General features: G+C 45.5%; 1 protein-coding gene across 2 annotated transcripts in view; it reads right to left on the bottom strand.

Annotated features, from left to right (window-relative positions):
• Nucleotides 1-17,376, bottom strand: part of LOC137652144 (uncharacterized) — a 40,906-nt gene that overhangs the window by 2,401 nt on the left and 21,129 nt on the right. The gene's annotated exons all lie outside the window — the stretch shown is intronic.

Below are 17,376 nucleotides of genomic sequence, written 5' to 3'. Positions count from 1 at the left end.
AAAAACTGTTTACATTTTTCACCAATTTTCCTGTTCTGTATAAACAGCCTCGATTACAAACCAACGCATTAAAGTTATCCTAGACAGAGCTAGGATATGGCAGAAGGAAAGAAGAAATGCTGTCTTGGAGCAGGAGAGTCACACTACAAGGATAGCCTCTGAGGACCCTGCCTACAACAACATCAATGTCAACCACACGGACGACAACAGGGATGTCGACAACCCTACCGACTTTCCTGAAGACGACCTTAGTCAGGAAAATTTTTACCAGCCTTCCACCAAACAAAACTGTCTGAAGAGAAGATGTCAGTTGCTACAAAGTTTGATTTTGTCTTGGTCAAGACCTTCCAGGACCCAAAGAAGTCTGCAGAGTATGCCAACAACCTCTTCACTAGCATAGGGTTGGTCAAGTACTCAAGGCCCCAGCATAGGTGCCAGTAGGTGGGCACTGCCAGGGAGAACAGAGTTAGTTATCCATCCCTGCAGCCTGTCAAGATGAGCAAGAAGTCTGTATCCTGGGGGACACTGGACAAAGTCTCTTCTGATGGCATCCTTGTCCCTAGATGAAAAGACAACAGCATGATAACAATCTTGTCCACTGATGTCAGCATCGAGCCTGTGGGTGAAGTAGAACGGTATGACACGGGAGTGAAGAAGACGGTTCCTATTCCTTGGCGGGAAGGAGGAGGTTCCTGTGTCTTGTCCATCTGTTATTGACAAATAAAACCATTGCACAAATAGTATTAACAAGAGCTGCCTGTTGACCTACCTCAAAGCAAAGAGGTACTGTGAAAGGGTGTTTGCATACATGCTGGACTTTGTCTGCAATTCCTGGATCCTGGAAGAGGGACTGTTTGGCATTCAAATGTAACCCTATATCCCTCAAGGAGCTTCCACTTCATATCTACTTTTGGCTGCGGAGCTTCAAGATCTGTATAATAGTCACCAGGAATACCCTTGGATTCCTAAATGTTCCTACACCTAAACAGGAGTAAAGTGCAGTCATGCCTAGCATAGTGTCCCGCCAGAATGCGGCTTCTCTCCATATGCCAAAGCATGTCAAGGTTAGACAGGCATGCAAGTTCTGTTCAGGATAGAGCCACATTCACAGGTCATGCTAGGTGCCCTATAGACAGCAGGAACTGTTTTACAATGTTTCTTAAGGAGGGGAAGTTATCTTTAAAAATTTATAAATTCTATATTTCTATACTGTATTACAATATTGTATTTTTCTATGTTGGGGGGTTGTAATGGCCTATTGGAAACCTTCCTGTACGGCAATTTAACGGACTAGGGTTTGAGTACCCCTCAAGCTTAATAGTATCTTTGTAGTGTCTATAACCACACCAACCTTTTAAGCTAAGGATGGGGGGATTTGGGGGAGCTTATAGGTCAACCTCCTGTCAAGTCATCAGTAGTCATTACCTGGTACTAGCTTGGATAGAGCGGGGGCTTAAAAACTGACAATCTCTAGGTCACTGTCCCGTTAACCAGGACAATGTCACTAATAAACAGTCATGGTAGGTAAAAAATCAAATATTAAAAATAATGAAAAAAAAAAAAATCAAATATAACAATAGCAGAGTTGGTGAAAGTCACATGCATATCACAATTGGAAAAATATTTGAAAAAAAAAAAAATAAGTTGGGATATAATCATCATGAAAGGTTTAATTGGTAAGTAAATCAAGAGTGGTATTATCCTGAAAAGTTTGTCAGTCTAGGTGTTTTGAAACAGCCTACATTCTAATGACACACCTGTCAGTCTGGGTATTTTGAAACAGCCTACCTTTTAAAGAGTTATATCTGACAGTCTGGGTATTTTGAAATAGCCTACCTAATAAAGACTTATATCAACAATATGACAAATTCGAAGATAATTTGTATTTTTCCTAACCATACAAACCTTAGCTATTTACAAAGGGTTATTACTTTTAGCGTAGCTGAAATGGCGAGCCATTAGAATTTAACGAGGGTGTATTACCCCCGCGCTAGTTAGCGGGGGGGGGGTAGGGGAGTGGTAGCTAGCTACCCCTCCTCCCCCTCACACACAGGTGAATACTCACTTTCACTTAGAGGTAGGACTTGTCTTGGGGGACAGGGCTGGCGGGCAAATATGTGTAAATAGCTAAGGTTTGTATGGTTAGGAAAAATACAAATTATCTTCGAATTTGTCATTTGTTCCGTAACCGAAATACAAACCACGCTATTTACAAAGGGTGACTTATCCCTTAGGAAGGGTGGAAAGTCCCCAGCCATACTGGCTTTGGCTTTACCCGGGGACTCAGAATCCGAGTGAGTCGCACTCGAGAAAAGGAGTCCCTGCACCTCACAAGTTCCTTGCACCGCAAGGAACCATGTGGCCTACGTAAGCTTGTGTGTGAAGGAAGAAGTGTGACCCGTCTTAGGCAGTTGACCTGGAGTTCCAGAAGGAACTCTGGGTTAAGACGTTCCCAATACCACCTCGTCAGGGTATGGGGGACGCGACAGTATTGACTCAATACTCGGAACACAAGGAAGCATGGTTTACCTGCAGAGGTTCGAGGTCAGCTATGCAGAGACCAGGATGCTGCTTCCCCGTAGAGGGGATGATGAAGAAAGAAGTAAGGGCCAGACATACTTCTTTCGTTCATGCAGACTAAAACCTGATAACAATGCCCTCAACCTTCTGCTACCTGTCCAAAAAGGAGCCTGAGGTTAGACCAGCTGTTGTGTAGCCACCACAGAGCGATAGAAAACGTATCGAGACTCCTGTGGGTCACGCCCTGCAGGAAGCGGGCTGCGAAGGTCATCAGACGCTTCCAGACTCCAGCTTGTAGCACCTGCGTCACAGAGTAGTATTACTCGAAGGCGAGGGACGTTGCGATGTATCCAACATCGTGCTGTAGGGCGACGTGACGGGGGAGGGTCTGAAGACAGGTCGAGATGAATGTCCTTGAGTCCGGGCTGAAGAGGTATACTGGTGACTCTCCCCCCATGTCCTCCTTGTGTTCCCAAATCGGCTGCAACTGAGGCCAAACTGCAGCTGTTCCCAGCGCTAACCTCTCGATTCCTGTACTGGCAAGAAAGAGAAGGTCTTGGGACATCAGACACAGAATGGAGACTCAAAATCTTGAATGAATCGGACCGAAGGGTCGGGACCCTCAGATTCTGAGTCTAGCCAACAACTCAGGAGCGAGCCTGAATGTTGCCTTCCCCTCTTCCTTAGAAAGGGGGGGAGTAGTAAGAGACCAAGAAGATTGCTTACACACTGGCCGTGGCCAGAGTGAGCAGAAGACCCAGGGCGGAATACAATCAGAGGCCTGTCGTAAAAGGGTCTTGAGAAGATCTCTTAAAGGACTAAAAGTCCGAGCCATGCTCCAAGTTGGAGGTCTTCCTCCGACTAGGGCAGGGACGATCGTAGCTTCGCATGAGCGAGGATAGATCCAGCGGGCAGGAAAAAGTTATTCCTTTAAGCCTGAAGGTCAGGGAAAGGCTGAGCGACAGGCTTCATTGCCAAGAGCGGAAAGGAGTTTCCTCCCGCCGAAAGGCAATAAGACCGTTATTGCTGGAGAAGAGGCCTCACGGGAAGAGGTATATCTCCCACGGCACCAACCACCTTAGACTCTTCACTTTGCCTGGGAGACCCCTGTGGATGACTATCGCAGATGACGCGACCTCCGTACCGCGACTGTAGCGGGTTGTCTCTTCTAGAGGAGGAAGCGTAGTGTCTCCAGGCATGAAGCCGAAGCGACGCCCCGGTTCGGGAGAGATGTCGCAGTGTGGTTGCTTGAGTAGTCTGCGCCGTGGGAGAAGCTCTCCCGGGAGTTCCGTCAGGGGAAGCAGAGGGTCCAGAAACCGTTCTGCACATAGTCCCAGTGGAGCTCTCCCATTGAAAGGTTGACAGACAACCTGGTTTTGTTGAGACCCATTGTCCGCAGACAAAAAGGAGGGAAGACGCAGGCGTCGAAGTTGTCCCACCATCACCGGAATGCATCTTGCCAGAGTCTCGGGGTCTGAGACTGGGGGGAAAACTAGCGGAAGCTTGAGGTTCCAAGCTGTCGCGATCAGGTCCCCCAGACCAGCACTTGCTGGTTACCCAAGGTCAAAGACCCCTAGGTACACTCTCTCTATGAGGCTCTGCTCGGATAGTCTGAGAGAAACATTCCCCTGCCTGGAATGAGAGAGCCGATGGTGGAATTGAGAGAATCTCAATCATCCCGATATCTCTACTGCAAGATGTGAAGGTGTGAAAATGCGTCCCCTGCTGGTTAGCATGAAGTCGACACGCAACAGGGCGACTTGGCAGGAGCGGTAGGATCTGAAGAGGGGCCAGACTAAGGCCCTTAAGCCTGCCTGAATGATGGAGAGGTATCCTTCAGGTCTTGACCATAGGCCTGGACCGGAACATGCCCCCCCCCCCCCCCCCTTTCCTTTGACGAGTCCGAGAACCGCATCAAGAATGTGGGGAAAGGACGAGAATATCCACTACCATCAAGAGGCTCCATAGGTCAACACCCATTGCAGGTTTAATAGTTCCGCTGGTCCCATAGGGCCAGGGAGTCCGGTTAAACATTGCCTGAAGCCACCGGAACTTGGATCGCCCCACATGGAACTTATCCTGAGGCGACCGTTCGGACTATAAACGGGTCAATGAGGAAAGAAGAACTAGGAAACGTTCCAAGGTAGGGCTGAAAACTCTGCTTGACTGAGAACAGGTACTGCGACTCTCCTCAGTCTTGCCACGGTGAACCGAAAGGAAGGCTCGGAGGATGTGGTAACAGAATCTGGCGTCCCCAGGTGGTCACCCATCCAAGTACCGACGTTGCTTAACCTCGCTGGACGGACGAGAAGCGGGGTTTCCAACGTGGTAAGGCGGTTGACTCAATATCATGGCCAGATACTCCAGATGTTGAGGCAGAGGAAGAGAAGGCTCCAAGCAAAATACCATGAGCCCACACTCATGGTCAGCATTCGGAAGCTTTTCCCGGCGCTGAAGAAGGTCGAAACCCGAGCCTACCGGAGTTGACCAGCCCTCCAAACAGCAGAGGAGGCGGAAGTCTGCACCTGAGCGGCCAAGAGGAAGGCAGGGAGAGTTCTCTGGGGAAACAAACCTGCTATGCCACGGCGGGATAGCCACACTGCATCATAAGCAGGAATACTTGCAGTTTAGGCTGAATTCGACGAGCACCCTGGAAGATGGATGGAATGGAAACTGAAAGTACCCGTCCTTCCGATCCAGGGTTAAAGGAGTCCTGTCGCCTCGTTACCAGTCTGATCGATTCTGCTGGTCTACGCTGGCCGAAGTTTGTTCGACAAACTTGATCAGGGCTGAGAGGTCGACTATGGACATCCCCTCTCAGATCCTTCCTTACAAGAAAGGATCGACTGAGGGGGCCGGGGGTGAAGCCGTCGATGATCCTAAGGAAGACCTTCGCCTAAGGTATGGATCATTCTGCCCAACCGGGCAACTCTGCTGATGCTATGGCATAGAGGTTCAGAGACACTGAATTCGCTGACAGAGACGGCAGGCGCGATATCCTTGGCTACTCACAGAGATTGTGCGGGAATGGGCATCGGGAAGCTGTCATTCGGATGAGTAACCTTAAGCATCCTCCCAGCGAAAAAACCTGCAATCCTAGAGTTCGTGAACTCCTTTTAGGACTATGCCCCCCCGGGGGAGTCTCCCGTGCCATCTGTTCCTGACAGGAGGAAACTGCAATTGGACACCTTGTCCCAGTTGTCGTAGCCGATAACTTAGGCCGACGTGGTTGAAAGAAAAGGGAGCTGGAGCCCTGCAGAGTCTGGAAGAAAGCGCCTTGGAGGAGTGAAACCGGAAGTCGATTTACTCCGCACAGCAGATGTTTAAGTCTCTGTCCTTGGGCAAAGACAAAACTCTTCTCAAGGATGGAAGGGTGTCTGAGGTCGTTGACCTCCACAGATGAGACACCCGAAGGAAGCCTTCAGTCAGTGCGTCCAGATGGTACAACATCGAGCTTGTCCGCAAGTAGATACTTAACGACGAAAGGCCAAGGTGCCTGAGCTCGAGAGGAGGAAAGTACCCTTGATCTTCCTGTAGCTTCCTTGAACCAAACCTCGGGCCGTAACCGAGGAGGGAAAGAACCTGGTAAGCTCCCAGAGGAAGAGGTAAGCAGTCACCCCTTGTCCGATGGAGAAATCTTCAACGGAAAGCCCCCCCGCCAAAAATCCTTCCAGGGCGGGAGAAGGAGAGAGTACTCGTGCAGGAGAGGGGACCCTCGAGACCGACCTCTTGGGAACCAACTTCGCCCTGGGGGAAGTCACCACGAAGTCCACTCCTCTCTTTCTCTTCAGCGTAGGAGAGACAGCCGCTGGTTTGTTACCCTGGCCGGTGAGTGCTGGTTTCATAAACCTCATTAACGCCCGTGCCAGCGGATCAAACCATGTCTGCTGCTCCAAGGACACAGAGTCCGAAATCCTCGCTAAGGTGAAAGGGATCGGGCGATCCTTTGGAGAGGACACGACGGTTCCTGCCTGAAAAGAAGGTGGGAAGAATGCTGTACTGACCTGTCTTCGTCCTGCACTACCAACCTGTGCTTGGATGGAGGTGATCCCGAGTGCCGCCTAGGAGCACGCGTCCCTGCTGCTACCACCGGCTGTGGAATTCGCCGCGAACTATGGTCGCGCGAGGGCGAACGGTCGCGCAAAGGCGAATGGTCGCGCGGGCGCACAGGCGAGTGGTCGCGCGGGCGCGCAGGCGAGCGGTCGCGAGGGCGCGCAGGCGAGCGATCGCGCGGGCGCGCAGGCGAGCGATCGCGCGGGCGAGCGATCGCGCGGGCGCGCAGGCGAGCGATCGCGCGGGCGCGCAGGCGAATGGGCGTGACGGCGAGGGATCGTGCTGCCGCGTAGGTGAAGAAGATCGCTGGCGGTAAGCGATGGCGAGCAGCATGTGTAGGTGAATGATCGCGTGATAGGGTGCGATGGTGATCAGCATCCGCAAGAGGGCGAGCGTTCAGGGTTGTGCGATGAGGAGCAGCATGCGTAAGCGGGCAATCGTGCAGGGTTGTGCGATGGCGAGCAGCATGCGCAGGTGAATGATCGCGTGAAAGGGTGCGATGGTGATCAGCATCCGCAAGAGGGCGATCGTTCAGGGTTGTGCGATGAGGAGCAGCATGCGTAAGCGGGCGATCCTGCAGGGTCGTGCGATCAGCATCCGCAGTTGAGGGTTGCGCGATGGCGATCAGCATCCGCAGTTGAGGGTCGCGCGATGGCGATCAGCATCCGCAGTTGAGGGTCGCGCGATGGCGATCAGCATCCGCAGTTGAGGGTCGCGCGATGGCGATCAGCATCCGCAGTTGAGGGTCGCGCGATGGCGATCAGCATCCGCAGTTGAGGGTCGCGCGATGGCGATCAGCATCCGCAGTTGAGGGTCGCGCGATGGCGATCAGCATCCGCAGTTGAGGGTCGCGCGATGGCGATCAGCATCCGCAGTTGAGGGTCGCGCGATGGCGATCAGCATCCGCAGTTGAGGGTCGCGCGATGGCGATCAGCATCCGCAGTTGAGGGTCGCGCGATGGCGATCAGCATCCGCAGTTGAGGGTCGCGCGATGGCGATCAGCATCCGCAGTTGAGCTAGTAGCTGGCGAACCATGTTCCTTCAGAAGTGTTGGAGAACGTTGGCGTGCCAGCTGTAACACACGTGGGCGATCCGGAGATCGCTGGCGAGCTGATGATCGCTGACGAGCTGACGAGCTGATGATCGCTGACGAGCTGATGATCGCTGACGAGCAGAAGGCTACGCGTGGAAGCCTGCGCAAAGAAGAAGAGTCCTTGACCCCGACCTGAACCGAAGTTCTAGATCGCGAGGGCGAACGTGGGCGCACAGGGCACGTAACAGGAACCGCAGGGAAGATCATCTTGAAAGCGCTGACGAACAGGAGAGCGCTGACGAACAGAAGGGCGCGCAGGGAAACCCTGACACGCAAGGGAAGAACCCCCGTGGGGGCAACCCTTTGCCCCGAAGGGATCGTTGTCCGCCGGGAGACTGATGTCCGTCGGAAGACCGCTGTCCGTCGGGAAGACCGTTGTCCGTCGGGAAGACCGTTGCCCGTCGGAAGACGAGATTAGACTGCTGTCCATCTGCACCAAGACGGAAGATCGAGAAAAAGAAGTTGTAGGCTGCAAACGGAGATTCAAAAAGGCGCCTCAAGCACCCTTATAGGGAGATGAGAGGCCCTTACGACGAGGCGGACGGAGGGCCTTACGGCGAGGGAGGCCAACAGCAACAGCAACAGAAGAAACCTCCGAAGAGGAGTCTCTATGAGTGTACTCTCTCGCGAACGAAAGAGAAACACTTCGTGGAAGAGACTGGTCAGCCAGTGACCTAAAAGGGGCAATCCTCCGAAGAGGAGCTCCTGCAGTTGCCCAGCCCCTTGAGCGAAACTGCAGGTGCGACCGCTCAGCACCAAGAGCATAGTCGCACGAAAAAAAGGCAAGAGAAGAACCCCCCAAAAGAGGAAAAGCTCAAGCCTGGACAGGAAAAAACTTCCCTCGGAAGGAAAGTTATCCGCCCAAGGAGGCAAGCCTCCTGACTGTTCTAAAATGAACTGGAGAGCTGTCCGTCGACACGGGAGTACTACCAGTAGAAGGAGACACGCCCCTGACGACAATACAAGGGGGGAGGCAGCAACAGCCGAATCCCCAGGACTCAACCAGACAGCTCACACCGTTGCTATATTACAGAAACGAACTAGATCGGTAACTGTAAAAAAATAAAACAAATAATATTAGTACACATTCATTCCCCCGGGAAGGCTCCGAAGAGGAATCCCGAGGAAAAGGAACAAGAATTACACAACAGGCACGTGCCCTCACAACCACTTACACTCGCGGAAGGAGAGCTGTAACCAAAACAGAATTATAACAATTATAATTATGTAACTATGTAATTATGTAATTTAAAAATGAATGAACACTAAAGAAAAAACGAAAACCCCGAAAGGAATCGTTCTACAAGCTGAAAAATTGACAACTACAATTAGATTCATAAACTAATTGAGACAAAATGTACGGCGTAGCAACCCCACCCACACGGGAAGGAAGCTACAAGGGCGTAGTAAAACATAGTAAAAGGGTGAACGACCTCAAGAGAGAGAGAGAGAGAAAGACCGAAGTCAAACTCGATCGCAACCCATAAAATTAGGCCGTGGTGGCCTAACTGCCGAGGCCTCCACGTAGATATCGTACACTACACACACACATCTGAAAAGGAAACTTACTTATTTCTATACTCAAATATATATACAAACATGAAAACATGTTTACATATATATTGAGTAAAAGAAAAGTAAGCGATTAAGTAAAGACAAAACAGACAATGGCTGCCAAGCGAGGACCAAGACAGAGACGTCTGTCACAGTCCGAGCCAAAAGTGAAAAGTGAGTATTCACCTGTGTGTGAGGGGGAGGAGGGGTAGCTAGCTACCACTCCCCTACCCCCCCCCCCGCTAACTAGCGCGGGGGTAATACACCCTCGTTAAATTCTAATGGCTCGCCATTTCAGCTACGCTAAAAGTAATAACCCTTTGTAAATAGCGTGGTTTGTATTTCGGTTACGGAACAACTGGGCATTTTGAAATAGCCTACCTTCTAAAGACTTATATCTGACAGTTTGGGAATTATGAAACAGCCTACCTTCTAAAGACTTTTCTCTGACAGTCTGGGTATTTTGAAACAGCCTACCTTCTAAAGACTTTTCTCTGACAGTCTGGGTATTTTGAAACAGCGTACCTTCTAAAGACTTTTCTCTGACAGTCTGGGTATTTTGAAACAGCCTACCTTCTAAAGACTTATATCTGACAGTCTGGGAATTATGAAACAGCCTACCTTCTAAAGACTTTTCTCTGACAGTCTGGGTATTTTGAAACAGCCTACCTTCTAAAGACTTTTCTCTGACAGTCTGGGTATTTTGAAACAGCCTACCTTCTAAAGACTTTTCTCTGACAGTCTAGGTATTTTGAAACAGCCTACCTTCTAAAGACTTATATCTGACAGTCTGGGAATTTTTATCTGTCAGTCTGGGAATTTTGAAACAGCCTACCTTCTAAAGACTTATATCTGGCAGTCTGGGAATTATGAAACAGTCTACCTTCTAAAGACTTTTCTCTGACAGTCTGGGTATTTCTAAACAGCCTACCTTCTAAAGACTTATATCTGACAGTCTGGGTATTTTGAAAAAGCCTACCTTCTAAGACTTATATCTGGCAGTCTGGGAATTATGAAACAGCCTTCCTTCTAAAGACTTTTATTTGACAGTCTGGGTATTTTGACTGATTGATGGATGGATTGACTTGAGGTTTTCTGGCATCCTGACATCTAAGGTCATTGATGTCGATGGGTATTTTGAAACAGCTTTCCTTCTAAAGACTTTTATCTGACAGTCTGGGTATTTTGAAACAGCCTACCTTTTGAGGATGTATAGCTGCAAATATAATTGCTGGGTACATACTGAACAGAGGTTACCATCTCTTGGTCTTAAAATTGTAATTTCAAGACTAGCTTTGGTAAGCTGCTCTTCTATGACACTCCAAAATCAAACCATTGTTCTTTAGTCTTAGGTAGTGCGCCTCACTACCATGGTCTTCCAGTCTTGGTTAGAGTTTTCTTACTTGAGGGTACACTCGGGCACACTAATCTATCTCATTTTTATAGTATGTATATGAAATATCTATTTTCATGTTTTTACTGATGCTAAAATATTATATTCTAATTGATCATTACTTCTCTTGTAGTTAGTTTATTTCCTGGCTTCCTTTCCTCACTGGGCTATTTTTCCCTGATGGAGCCCTTAGGCTTATAGCATCCTGCTTTCCCAACTAGGGTTGTAGTGTAGCTAATAATATCTCCTCTGAAGAGGCATTTCGTTTTAGGCTAAAATCAGAAGTCACGATAAGATTGAAGCAGTCAGGAATGATGGCGATAAAATCCTAAAACAATAGAAAAATAATTAGCTTTCAATAATAGCTCTGTAAGGGAAAAGAAATTATCTTAATTTGCCAAAACCTTGAGCCTTTTATTAAGAATCCAGGCTACTGAAGTGGTCCTCGCGGAGATGGTCATTATAAAGCAGAAGACAGAGTAATCTTGTGAAACATGGTCAAGTCTAAAAGCCTACGCGAGAGGTTCTGTCAATACCAATTTGTATGACAAGATTGTTGATAACTTGACCTTTCTATCTTCAAAGATGTGAACCAAAAAGGAAGCAAAGAAGTCCATGGTTATCTGGCATAAAGACCAATTCCTCATGAAGACCATTAATGTCGGAGTGACTGATATTATCTAGTGGAAGATAACCTGTTACAGCCCATTAAATATGTCTTTATGTTTGCTAAAAAAATCCACTGTATATACAAGAAAGATATTAAAGCATAAACGTTCTGGGTCAGAAGGGAAGAAGTGAAGATATTCAGACTCCCAACTTTCAGATACAGTTGAGCTGACCAAAGGGGGTGTAACTGGTCTAAAACACTGGCGCAGTGGATACCCCAGTCTGCTTGGCCAAGGTGGAGCTACCACCACTGCTGTCCCTGAAGTCATGAGGGATGTCCGAAGCCTTAGAAAATGTACGGCAAGGGTGAACTTATAAACTTGCAATTAAAATAAAAGGGAAATAAAGTTTCATAAAACTGGTACAGTATAAAGATAAAAAACTTGAGTGAAAGGCAACATACTCTGTAAGAAGCCTATTGCATGAATAAATAAAACACAGCGAATGTGATCTGGATCAGTAAATTAAAACTCAAAATTATCTGGATTAGTAAATTAAAACACCGAAAGTGTTCTGGGTCGGTAAACTAAAACACCGAAATTGTTCTGGGTCGGTAAATTAAAACACCAAAAGTGATCTGAATTAACAAATTAAAACACCGAAAGTGATCTGGATCAGTAATTTAAAACACAAAATTATCTGGATTAGTAAATTAAACTAAAGTGATCTGGATCAGTAAATTAAAACACCGAAAGTGATCTGGATCGGTAAATTAAAACATCGAATGTGATCTGGATCAGTAAATTAAAACACCAAATGTGATCTGGATCAGTAAATTAAAATACCGAAATTGATCTGGATCAGTAAATTAAAACACCGAATGTGATCTGGATCAGTAAATTAAAACACCAAATGTGATCTGGATCAGTAGATTAAAACACCAAAAGTGATCTGGATCAGTAAATTAAAACACCGATAGTGATCTGGATCAGTAAATTAAAACACCGAAAGTGATCTGGATCAGTAAATTAAAACACTGAAAGTGATCTAGATCAGTAAATTAAAACACCCAAAGTGATCTGGATCAGTAAATTAAAACACCAAAAGTGATCTGGATCAGTAAATTAAAACACCGAATGTGATCTGGATCAGTAAATTAAAACACCGATAGTGATCTGGATCAGTAAATTAAAACACCAAATGTGATCTGGATCAGTAAATTAAAACACCGAAAGTGATCTGGATCAGTAAATTAAAACACCAAAAGTGATCTGGATCAGTAAATTAAAACACCAAAAGTGATCTGGATCAGTAAATTAAAACACCGAAAGTGATCTGGATCAGTAAATTAAAACACCAAAAGTGATCTGGATCAGTAAATTAAAACACCGAAAGTGATCTGGATCAGTAAATCAAAACACCGAAAGTGATCTGGATCAGTAAATCAAAACACCGAAAGTGATCTGGATCAGTAAATTAAAACACCAAATGTGATCTGGATCAGTAAATCAAAACACCGAAAGTGATCTGGATCAGTAAATTAAAACACCGAAAGTGATCTGGATCAGTAAATTAAAACACCGAAAGTGATCTGGATCAGTAAATTAAAACACCGAAAGTGATCTGGATCAGTAAATCAAAACACCGAAAGTGATCTGGATCAGTAAATTAAAACACCGAAAGTGATCTGGATCAGTAAATTAAAACACCAAATGTGATCTGGATCAGTAAATTAAAACACCGAAAGTGATCTGGATCAGTAGATTAAAACACCAAAAGTGATCTGGATCAGTAGATCAAAACACCCAAAGTGATCTGGATCAGTAAATCAAAACACCGAATGTGATCTGGATCAGTAATTTAAAACACCAAAAGTGATCTGGATCAGTAAATCAAAACACCGCAAGTGATCTAGATCAGTAAATTAAAACACCGAATGTGATCTGGATCAGTAAATTAAAACACCGAAAGTCATCTGGATCAGTAAATTAAAACACCGAAAGTGATCTGGATCAGTAAATTAAAACACCAAAAGTGATCTGGATCAGTAAATCAAAACACCGAATGTGATCTGGATCATTAAATCAAAACACTGAAAGTGATCTGGATCAGTAAATCAAAACACCGAAAGTGATCTGGATCAGTAAATTAAAACACCGAATGTGATCTGGATCAGTAAATTAAAACACCAAATGTGATCTGGATCAGTAAATTAAAACACCGAAAGTGATCTGGATCAGTAGATTAAAACACCGAAAGTGATCTGGATCAGTAAATCAAAACACCCAAAGTGATCTGGATCAGTAAATCAAAACACCGAATGTGATCTGGATCAGTAAATCAAAACACCGAATGTGATCTGGATCAGTAAATCAAAACACCAAATGTGATCTGGATCAGTAATTCAAAACACCGAATGTGATCTGGATCAGTAAATTAAAACACCAAATGTGATCTGGATCAGTAAATTAAAACACCGAATGTGATCTGGATCAGTAAATTAAAACACCAAATGTGATCTGGATCAGTAAATCAAAACACCCAAAGTGATCTGGATCAGTAAATTAAAACACCGAAAGTGATCTGGATCAGTAAATCAAAACACCCAAAGTGATCTGGATCAGTAAATTAAAACACCGAAAGTGATCTGGATCAGTAAATCAAAACACCCAAAGTGATCTGGATCAGTAAATCAAAACACCGAATGTGATCTGGATCAGTAAATTAAAACACCGAAAGTGATCTGGATCAGTAAATTAAAACACCGAATGTGATCTGGATCAGTAAATTAAAACACCGAAAGTGATCTGGATCAGTAAATGAAAACACCGAATGCGATCTGGATCAGTAAATTAAAACACCGAAAGTGATCTGGATCAGTAAATGAAAACACCGAATGTGATCTGGATCAGTAAATTAAACCACCGAAAGTGATCTGGATCAGTAAATTAAAACACCGAAAGTGATCTGGATCAGTAAATTAAAACACCGAAAGTGATCTGGATCAGTAAATCAAAACACCGAAAGTGATCTGGATCAGTAAATCTAAACACCGAAAGTGATCTGGATCACTTAATTAAAACACCGAAAGTGATCTGGATCAGTAAATCAAAACACCGAGAGTGATCTGGATCAGTAAATCAAAACACCGAAAGTGATCTGGATCAGTAAATTAAAACACCGAAAGTGATCTGGATCAGTAAATTAAAACACCGAAAATGATCTGGATCAGTAAATTAAAACACCGAGAGTGATCTGGATAAGTAAATTAAAACACCGAAAATGATCTGGATCAGTAAATTAAAACACCGAAAATGATCTGGATCAGTAAATTAAAACACCGAGAGTGATCTGGATCAGTAAATCAAAACACCGAAAGTGATCTGGATCAGTAAATTAAAACACCGAAAGTGATCTGGATCAGTAAATTAAAACACCGAAAGTGATCTGGATCAGTAAATTAAAACACCGAAAGTGATCTGGATCAGTAAATCAAAACACCGAAAGTGATCTGGATCAGTAAATTAAAACACCGAAAGTGATCTGGATCAGTAAATTAAAACACCGAAAATGATCTGGATCAGTAAATTAAAACACCGAAAGTGATCTGGATCAGTAAATTAAAACACCGAAAGTGATCTGGATCAGTAAATCAAAACACCCAAAGTGATCTGGATCAGTAAATCAAAACACCGAATGTGATCTGGATCAGTAAATCAAAACACCGAATGTGATCTGGATCAGTAAATTAAAACACCGAATGTGATCTGGATCAGTAAATTAAAACACCGAAAGTGATCTGGATCAGTAAATTAAAACACTGAATGTGATCTGGATCAGTAAATTAAAACACCGAAAGTGATCTGGATCAATAGATTAAAACACCCATTGTGATCTGGATCAGTAAATTAAAACACCAAAAATGATCTGGATCAGTAAATTAAAACACCAAAAGTGATCTGGATCAGGAAATTAAAACACCGAAAGTGATCTGGATCAGTAAATTAAAACACCGAAAGTGATCTGGATCAGTAAATTAAAACACCAAATGTGATCTGGATCAGTAAATTAAAACGCCGAATGTGATCTGGATCAGTAAATTAAAACACCCAAAGTGATCTGGATCAGTAAATTAAAACACCAAAAGTGATCTGGGTCAGTAAATTAAAACACCAAAAGTGATCTGGATCAGAAAATTAAAACACCGGATGTGATCTGGATCAGTAAATTAAAACACCGAAAGTGATCTGGATCAGTAAATCAAAACACCGAAAGTTATCTGGATCAGTAAATTAAAACACCAAATGTGATCTGGATCAGTAAATCAAAACACCGAAAGTGATCTGGATCAGTAAATTAAACCACCGAAAGTAATCTGGATCAGTAAATTAAAACACCGAAAGTGATCTGGATCAGTAAATTAAAACACCAAAAGTGATCTGGATCAGTAAATTAAAACACCGAAAGTGATCTGCATCAGTAAATTAAAACACCGAAAGTGATCTGGATCAGTAAATCAAAACACCGAAAGTGATCTGGATCATTAAATCAAAACGCCGAATATGATCTGGATCAGTAAATTAAAACACTGAAAGTGATCTGGATCAGTAAATTAAAACACCAAAAGTGATCTGGATCAGTAAATTAAAACACCGAAAGTGATCTGGGTCAGTAAATTAAAACACCGAAAGTGATCTGGATCAGTATATTAAAACACCGAATGTGATCTGGATCAGTAAATTAAAATAACAAATTCAAAGATAATTTGTATTTTTCCTAACCATACAAACCTTAGCTATTTACAAAGGGTTTTACTTTTAGCGCAGCTGAAATGACGAGCCAATAGTTTTTAACGAGGGTTAATTACCCCCGCGCTAGTTAGCGGGGGGTGGGGAAGGGTAGCTTGCTACCCCTCCCTCCTCCACACACCGGTGACTTGCTTCACTTCACTTAGAGGTAGGACTTGACTTGGGGGTCAGGGATGGCGGGCACATATGTGTAAATAGCTAAGGTTTGTATGGTTAGGAAAAATACAAATTATCTTCGAATTTGTCATTTGTTCCATAACCGAAATACAAACCAAGCTTTTTACAAAGGGTGACTTACCCCTTAGGAAGGGTGGAAAGTCCCCAGCCTTACTGACTTCGGCTTGCCCGGGGGCTCGATCCCTTAGTGAGCAGCACTAGAGAGAGGGAGCCCCTGTACCTCACAGGTTCCTAGCATCGCTAGGAACGAGTGGCCTACATAAGTAGTGTGAGGAGGAGAGTGTGACTCGTCCTATGAAGTTGACCTTGAGACCTTCAGATAGGAATTCTAGGATAGGATGTTCCCCATACCACCTCGTCAGGGTATGGGAGACGCAACAGTATTAAGCTTAATACTAGGAGCACAAAGAAGCATGGGTTACCTGCAGAGGTCGAGGTCAGCTATGCGAGGACCAGGATGCTGCTTCCCCAAGAGAGGGGAGAATGAAGAAAGAAGTAAGGGTCAGACATACTCTTTTATTCAAACAGACTAAGACCGGGTAACTACGCCCTCAACCTACTGCTACTTGTCCAAAAAGGAGCCTGAGGTTAGACCAGCTGTTGTGCAGCCACCACAGGGCCGATAGAGAACGTATTGAGGCTCCTGTGGGTCACGTCTTGCAGGTAGTGGGCTGTGAAGGTCGTTTGACGCTTCCAGACCCCAGCTTGAAGTACCTGCGTCACAGAGAAGTTTCTCTTGAAGGCCAGGGATGTAGCAATACCCCTGACATCGTGGGCCCGAGGGCGACGTGACGGAGGAGGGTCAGGATTCAGGGCATGGTGGATAACCCTTCGAATCCAAGCAGAGATGGTGTTCCTGGTGACCCTCCTCTTTGTCCTGCCTGTGCTCACAAACAAAGCTCGCACATGAGGACGGACTGCAGCCGTTCTCTTCAAGTAGTACCTCAGACACCTCACTGGGCTTAGTAGCAGCTGGTCTGGGTCGTTTGTTACAGAACGGAGACTCGCGATCCTGAAAGAGTCGAACCGAGGATCCGGCACTCCAGGATTCTGAGTCTTGGCCACAAACTCAGGGACGAACCTGAACGTTACCTCCCCCCATCCCCTTGAATGGGCGATGTCGTACGAGAGACCATGAAGTTCACTAACTCGCTTGGCCGAGGCCAAGG

The sequence above is a fragment of the Palaemon carinicauda genome, chromosome 13 (genome assembly GCF_036898095.1).
Source record: "Palaemon carinicauda isolate YSFRI2023 chromosome 13, ASM3689809v2, whole genome shotgun sequence".
NCBI lineage: Eukaryota > Metazoa > Arthropoda > Malacostraca > Decapoda > Palaemonidae > Palaemon > Palaemon carinicauda.
Note: the sequence above shows the minus strand (reverse complement) of the source record. Positions and strands in the feature narration are given on the sequence as shown.